The 8,436-nt window shown below is 37.8% G+C and overlaps 1 protein-coding gene across 1 annotated transcript in view; it reads right to left on the bottom strand.

The window, feature by feature from the left end:
- The window catches only part of LOC112154559 (glutamate receptor ionotropic, NMDA 2C), a 74,427-nt gene extending 67,360 nt beyond the window's left edge, over positions 1-7,067 (bottom strand). Inside the window, exon 1 of the mRNA XM_024285589.2 lies at positions 5,744-7,067. The gene's annotated coding sequence lies outside the window, so the exon portion shown is untranslated. The remainder of the gene's footprint in view (positions 1-5,743) is intronic.
- Between the last annotated feature and the right edge of the window lie 1,369 nt (positions 7,068-8,436).

The raw sequence follows: 8,436 nt of genomic DNA, 5'->3' as shown, positions 1-8,436 counted from the left end.
GGGGGGGCAACAGTTACATTCTTAATTATGATAAATTCATGTGGCAGCCCCCCTGTGTGATACGCTTCACAATAAGATCTGGGGTTAAGCGTGACACATTCATCCATACTGCGAGATTAATTTAAATGTAGAGGCTTAAAATGAACTGCATGTGAATGTGGGGATGTTGAAGATTTATGTCAGCTTATCTTTATCAAACAAGGCTGATAAAAAAATGGTTGTAGATTAGAATTGACAATCTCCTTTTACTCCAGAAGCAAAAGCGTGTTAACGTCAATGTTAATTGTTGTTCAGTTTTGAGGAAGGATGGAGGAGCGGCTCCACTGACCAGGATCATGTTATTACTCCTAGGAATATCAGTAATGCTTTGTATTTAATGTGTATTTTGCATTTAACTCAAGCTGTGGTTAACACACTGATGAACAGCAAAAATCTTCAAATAAAGCCATTGACTGTATATAAGAACTGGACTGACTTACTCTCCCCCCTCGTTCCAAACAGGAAGTACCCACTGGCTCCAGGAAGTTAAAATCCCATAGACTTCAATTGAGAAATAAACAGCTATTACTTAGTCAAAATATTATTTTTTTACATTTTCTTCCCAATCCTATTTTAATGATTTTTTTACTTAATTGTAAGTTATTTAAGTTATAAACTGACCAATCAGATTCCTCAAGAAAAATAGCCGGCCTTGTTTTGAACGTTCAAGTCAGTCAGAAGGGGTGTGGACTTTCAACTAGCTCACTCCTGATTGGTGATAATGGTTGCCATGGAAGCAATGACTCAGACTGATTGAGATAAGACAACCCTAATCCAAATGTGTTCAGGATTGTAGAGTAAAACCTGTAGTAAAGTTTAGAAAAATAAACACCTTAACTGTTGGGTCGCCAGTTAAAACAAAGTTTTTTTCAAACGATATGGGGGGACACTTCCGGTTCTGGACATTGAACTGGCTTCATTTGGTTAAAGTCGCAAGAAAACTATTTTTTATGGGTGACATCACACTCACTAACTCCAGTTCTCTTATGCAGTCAATGGTTAAAACATTTAAAACACTATTGTCCTGAAAGACTATCCTTTTTTTTTTTTTTAGAAAAATATTGAGAGATATAAAAAAGTATCTAACTCAAATATGAGGTACAAACAAGGTCAAATTTGACCTTAAGAAAATGAAAAAGGATGAAAATCAGGCCTACTATACAAAAATGATCCAAAAAAATCAATATTTTGTTACCGTTATTATTCTTATTAATATTTAGTTAGATATTTTTGGCGAAAATAATATCATAATGAGGTAATAGCAGACAGTAATGAAAAAGAAATATGATACAATACTGACATGTTTACGTTGAAAGTCTGGATCTAAGAAGTAAATCTATCCAACTAATTCAAATTCATTTCAATAAATTGTTTTTGAATATTTATTTGGACTATTGGTTAGACACGATTTTGTTTTCTTAATAAATTAACATTTTCCTGTTGTTTCCACTTCTATATAGTTTTGATGTTTTTAACCAAAGATAAAGCATCTGATAAACACGCACATGCATGAATGCCACAGCAAATTAAATACAGACACTGCCAGAGGATTAAAGATTTGTGACTCTTGTATGCAAATGCGAGTCATTGTTTTTGTTGGAACAAGGGTTTTTTTAGGGTGGTCTTAAAATTATTTTTAAACTTTTAAAATAGCATACAAACAGCAAAAATGACTGGATAAAATAAAAAATTCTGAAAAATAAATTAAAGTTTAGGCAAAAGTAGTTTAGCACAAATATGAAGACAATAAAGACTAAACTTAAGAAACAACAAATGAAGAAACGAGCTAAGAGCCTCATGTGTTAGACAGATTTTACTGTCACAACAGGAGTTATTGAGTATAAACCCCTCTTGTATTTTATGCTAAACTTTACTGTATTTATATGGATTACATGGGGGGGGGGGGTTAAGGGCACAAAAGAAAGGTAAAAGAGGGAGTTTAGGGAAAGTAGAAGATGGTAACAGGGTAGTAACATCAAAAAATAACCAGGTGTAAAAATCAATCTGGAATGGGCGGAGCCTATCTACACACAGTGGTTACAAACATACCTGTTGGTTAAAATAGTCTTCACATATAAACTTGTGAAAATGTACACAAAACAACTGCAGTTCACAAACACATTTAATCATACAAACCCACACATGTAAAGCTTTCATTCAGTCACGCATACTATTAGTGCAAAGGTGAGCTGACACCTGTGCTCAGGTGAGTTATGTGTTTTGCTGATGTGGATAATGATGGAATGTACAAAGGGGGAGAGGCAAGACCCCTGCCGAAGTAGCACTAGCAGCCAGGATCCCCCTACACCCGCCATGGGGCCGCGGGGGGAATCCACCCGCCAAGCGCCCAGACCAGAGCGCCCCACGCCAGGGAGCGGGAAGGCACAGGAGCACAGAGTGTGCAGGCCCCAACCCAGCCAGAAGAGCCCCCCAACCCCGGACGAGTAGCCCACCACCACCCAGGCATACCGAGCATCCCCCCGCCCCACCTCAGCTACAAGCCAGCGCCCCCCTAGGGAGACCCACCCCCACGTTCCAGACAACCCCCCGCCACAAGAGGTCCAGGGGAGAGCAAGGCAGGCAGGGGCCGCCCAGTAGAGGGACACCCAAGAGAAGCTGGGTCCCCGAAGGAGTGTTGTAAACAACACCCAACCAGGCTCACCCATTGATGGAATTTTTAAAGAGGACTAGCTTTTGAGAACAAGGACCAGAACCCGCACCACTGAGACATGGACACCCCCAGGCTCCGATGTAGTTTGATCACTGCTCTAGATCTTAAATCTCTGGGGAAAATGAAGTTTGAGAAAGCTCATATTTGTAATATCCTATAGCTCCCTGTTCCAAGCTCTCAATAATGGCGACGGAACCAACAGTCCCGCCCACAACTCACATTTGAATTTCTAAAGAACCAGTCAATCTCTACAAAACAAAACAGGTTTTTTTTTTTTTTTTCGCAAAAAAACCTGAATTAAACGCTTTTACTTGTCCCACTCTGATTAAAAGGTGAACGGAGTTGGACTTTAAGATATTTAATCCTTTTGAAATAAATGATCTAAATCTCTGACATGATCTGATAAAACAGCTCCATCATAAATACAAAGACAAATATTTATTTATTTCAAGTTTAAACCATTCAAAGAAAATAAATGTGCCTTTTTTATTACTTTTTCCCCAACTGTTTAGTTCTCAGTTTTTTAAAGCACTATTTTACCATCCTTATATGTAATCACAGATGTATTAAAGGATATTGCATAACTTAAGTCTACAATGACATTTCTATGAGGGCAAGTCTTTTTGGTTGAAGATAATCCTCCCCCTGACATTTGGCCTGATAATGTTCTCCAGTGTTGCACACTAATAGTATGTTCAGCTCAAACATAAAAACCACTCATGGAAACAGCACCAGTTTGAATGTGATATAAACGGTTCTACTGAAAGACAAAAGGGGCTTTAAACCTCTCAAAAACACAGCTCTGTTGGGTTTGAAATCTGAGATCAATCTAGAACAAAGATATTACAACTATGTTTTCTTCTATTTTAAAACCGTTCTCAGTGGTCTTTTAATTACGATCAGGCAGTTTTTAGCTAAAATCAAAAACCCTGTGCTGAATTACAGACACATTTTCTGCAGAGCAGCAGCTCATGAAATTCCCTTTTGGGGTGTGGACGGGACTGTTGATTTCCCAGCATGCCTTTGTTTACAATCTCTCCTGCTAGCAACAAGCGCCTCACAAAATTTGTTTTATAACAATCCATTTACGTAAAGACTAAATTATTCTACGAGCATATTGTTTTGGGATATTCTGTATAAGAGAGGTTTAATGCAGAGAAATTTGACATAGTTAACTTACTTATAATTATCACTAAATATTTCAATCACACGTGTAAATATGCTAACAGAAAACCAGTGTTTTGTGTTTTTTCAGAAATAAATGATTCTGTATCTAAATGGTATTAAATCCTGTTTTTATTTATTTTAACTTTTGTGCTTGTTTTTGTATCATTTATTTTCTGTTTTGTTTTAGTGAAAAGCACTTTGTGTTATTTTGATATGAAAGGAGCTCTATATAGAGAGATTGATCGATTCTGTATGAGCAATATGTGGCAATAAAGTTTAAAAAAAAGCAAGACCAAGCTAACGTTAGCGTAGCAAAAAAAAATTGCAAAAAATATCGGAGTTACTCAGACGCAGTTCGGAGCCAGATAGCAGCTCAGACGAGTAAAGTGAAAACTGGCATGAATTTATTTGTTTGCGAGTAGATGTTTTAGAATTGGAGCAGAGACTTTGGCCCTTCATAATTTCAAGCTTTTTCAGAAATTTTGTTTTTATCTGCTCCTGATTCGCATAGAGAAACTCTATGTGGAGAACCTCTACCCCCACTTCCTGTCATCTATCTGTTACTCTCTCTCACTAGCTTACAGCCCCTCACACGACAACATAACAATGCTGGTGCAGCAAAAATGGCCATTTACAAGAGGTTGCATCAGAATGTAGGGGAGCAAGGAGCTTGTAGCTTGCTAGCTTTTACCTACCAGATTTTTCCAACATCATTTTTTCTAGGGCTGGGTTGATAAAATCAATTTGAATGTATTTAAGCTTAACAGATCAATAATCTTTTCATAAAAATATAAACTCATTTAGCACATTAAGCTAAAGTCCGCTAGCTTGATGCTAACGTTTAATGAAATTTCCCATAGGACGCTAATGCTAAAGCTTGATCAACCTAAACATATTAGTAACTAAATGAACATTTTTATCAACTCACAGGTATGAACTTTTGAAACTCATTTAAGGAAATATTTTTAAAGTAATAATTTTTGGTCTAATATAGTTTTTAGCTCATACTGTCTACTTCTCCTGGAATAAGGTGTAATACTGTAGCGCGATCGCCACCTAGTGGTCAAACTGAGACGCCCTCCAGGAGAAGCAGAACAATGTTTACGATGTTAAAGATCTGAACATTTTTGTTAGAGTTTGCTATTAATAATCTCATTATTTCACTAATACATTTTACAGTATGTGAACTATATTTGGTTATTATAAATATATTAAAACATTTAGTAGATTATTAATGTATTTCTGAACACGTGTATAAATGAATAAAAAAATACTCCTTTTCTTTAAGCTCTTCTCAGATGAAGTTTCCATTAAAATGTGTGGTGGGCCTTCTTCTTCAACATTTTGGGTGTTTTCTACACCCCGTCATGATTTACACCCGTCCAAAACTGGAAAAAGACAGATTGTGTGCTTGTTTGTTTCTCTGTCGTCCTGTGGAGAGTGTAACCTGCCCCTCTCTTGAGTCTGAATAGGATTAAGTGGGTCTAAATATTGGAATTATGGGTCGACAGATGGAGGGACGGCTAGTAAATGAATCATGTTAAGTAAGCTTACGCTATGGGTGAACAGACAAAATGCTAATATGCTTTTACTTTTTTTTACAGTATCCCCTGTTCCGCTAACAACTAGCTGCTCCATTTCTGTCAGCAGCAGATGGGAGCTTTCTTTCGAGGAAACTCGTCACTTATGAAAACTGAAAGTATGACTGCGTTCATACGCCGTGACTACACCCAGGCTCCCCCTGAGCTTCTTATTCCGTCTCCAGATCTGTCCCTGTGGATTCCTGAGAGGATCAGATTTAAGTGACATCATAAGCATATGGGTAAATATGAGTTTAAGAGGAGGAGGTGTCAGTGACAGACTTGCCTGTGCTTTCTGCTGTCATCCAACTTGAACTCCTGCTGCTCCATCCTTTGCCCTCGCGGCGTCTTCCCCTCTTTGTCTTCACTTGTTTTCTCTTGCCTCTCTCCCGTCTCAGCACCTGTAGGAGTCCGCATTTAGACCGAGTGAGTTATCTGAGTGTTTTGCCTGCAACAGCTTTGGATGTCTGCACGCTCCCTGGGAAGACTTCACAATGTGACAAGTGTGTGTGATCTCCCGGCTTCTCCACACACAAAAAAAAAGAGAAAAAAAAAGAAAAAAATCCCCTTGCTCGCTTCCCTCCTCGTCTTCCTCTCTGTTCTGTTCACAAGTGGTGTCAGAGGTGAAGACAGGCCATCGAGAGGGTGAAAGCAGAGGAAAGGTGACTGTCTGAGTACTGAGAGGAAGAAGAAGACTTCAGCAGCACAGATGCTTCCCTGTCATCTTTCCTGGCTTGGAAAACTCAGCGGATCCATGGAAAATGAAGGAATATCCACCAATCGAAGGCATGCTTCCCGAGAAAGTTTTCCCCACCTTTACTCCAGCTGTCCGCCTCCTTGGTGGTGCTACGCATCTGTAGGGTGAAGAACCTCCTCCTTAGATCCTAAGAGATCAAGATTGAAGGTTAAGATTTGGAGTTTTTGGCCTCTTTCCCACATGGAAGCTGATCCAGATGTTGGAGGATGGTTGGAGCAAACAGCAGGACAGATGGCCAGGTCTGAAGGGTCAGGCCGGCTGTGCACTAGCAGGTCCTCATCCTGTTGCACTGATTTGATTTCTTTTTTTTTGCTTCCCAGAGTTTCTCCGTCACTGCTGCGCTGGCGCTCATCTGCCTGAGCTGTCACACCAGTAATCCTGCTTTCCACTCCCTCCGTAACTCCATTCCCCCTCACTCCATCACAGGAGGGGCTGCATGTGAGTCCCGATAATAATGGTGCGAGGATTTAGCCCGCCTCCCTTCCTCTCCTCTCCTCTCTCTCCCTCGCTTCGGTGCAACCCCCTCCTCCTCCTCCTCCTCCTCCTCCTCCTCCTCTTTTTGCTCCCGTTTCTTCCAGATTATCATTCACCTTCATCCTGTCAGTGTCCATCTTATCCGGGAGTCATCTCTTTTCATGGCTTTGTCACTCTTCTCTGTGCTGTTCTTTCACTTTTCAACAGGTCCAAAAATAAACGCTGTGATGGTTTCGAATTCCACTCAGGACCCCACATGCTCCGCCGGTTGTGAGAACGCCCATAAGACAACAAAACAACTGTTTTTGTGTCTCTTTTTTTAACTTTAGACAAATTTACAAAGAAGATTTCACAGTCCGCTCTTTGGTCCCACTCCGATCACCTTTTGATCTATTTTACAAGCATTCCCAGTGATTCTTTAACCCATTAAAACCCCAGCTCCAATGTTTATGATCTTTGATTTACTATATTTTTTATGGTTAACATGATCGATGTCATTTCAGTAGATTTTGAAGAAGAAAAGCGGCTCGTCGAGCCGCTTTTCTCCTTCAAAATCTACTGAAATGACATTGATTGTGCTCACTATGAAAAAAATTACAGTATGTTAAAGATCAATGACGACGCCTCAGGTGTTACAAGGTTAATCATGACTATACCATTTTTAGCCAAAAATTGTTTAATGTAATGTATGTAATCATTAGTCAGATTGTAGCACCTACAAGCTTTCTGGTTAACAATTTGAACAAATATATACTTAGAAATGTAATTTTCTTTATGTATGTCCGCTATCACGATAAAAATGCTACAAGAACATGCTAAAAACGCTACTTTCATTGGAGAGGGTCTTTAAAAAAATACACTTTTAAACCAATTTTACCCAGTTTTCATTATAACAAAGCATGTCATCCAGCCCATGAAAACACGTTTTACATTATATCCTGTCAGTTTTCTCCATGTTTCTTCTGATTTATTTGCAGTTTGAAAAATAGGTTCAAAGACAAACATGTCAAAGCAAATAATTCAAATGTCTCTTTTACTATGTTGAATGATGACATAAGTTTTAAAAGAGATATTTACAAAAGCTTAAGCATTCAGCTTCAAAATCCTCATCTCCATGAAAATATAATCCATTCTGGTCATTAGAAATCATTGATTCAATCAGTATTTCATAAATTAAATAAAAATAAACATCAGCAACTTTGTTGATTTAAGTCAGGTCATGTGACCACAAGCCTCCTCTATATATGAGGGTCAAAGGGAACTGAAATATTTTACTTTTATGCAATTTTGGCAAAAAAATTTCACAGAATAATCATGATAAAAAAATAATACTTTGTCACCACTTAGTTAATAAGACAGCATTTATGACCGGCTCAACTAAGATCTATAATGATAATATTATTGAGCACATTGTAGTTGTTTTTGCAAATAGTAAAAGACCAGAATTGTCTTAAATATAGAAATTCTGCTTTTTAATCATTTGTAACAACATGTGATTTTAACATAACATTTTTTTAGGTTTTTTAAATCACAATTCATAATTAGATACAAATATCATAAAGTGTTTTATTACACATTTTAAAACAAATCATTAAAAAGTCATTGCTTGATTGATTGATTGATTTCAGTTAATTTCAGTGTTACGGCTGTGCAGTATTAGTTTTTGTTTTTCTTTTTTGTAAATAAATTTTTTATATTTTAATAGAGACATTCTTTGTGTTTTTGTTATGTATTTTTTGTCATTTACT

This window comes from Oryzias melastigma, linkage group LG19, assembly GCF_002922805.2.
Source record: "Oryzias melastigma strain HK-1 linkage group LG19, ASM292280v2, whole genome shotgun sequence".
Taxonomy (NCBI): Eukaryota; Metazoa; Chordata; class Actinopteri; order Beloniformes; family Adrianichthyidae; genus Oryzias; species Oryzias melastigma.
The sequence above is the reverse complement of the archived record's forward strand: the minus strand, read 5'-3'. Positions and strand labels throughout refer to the sequence as shown.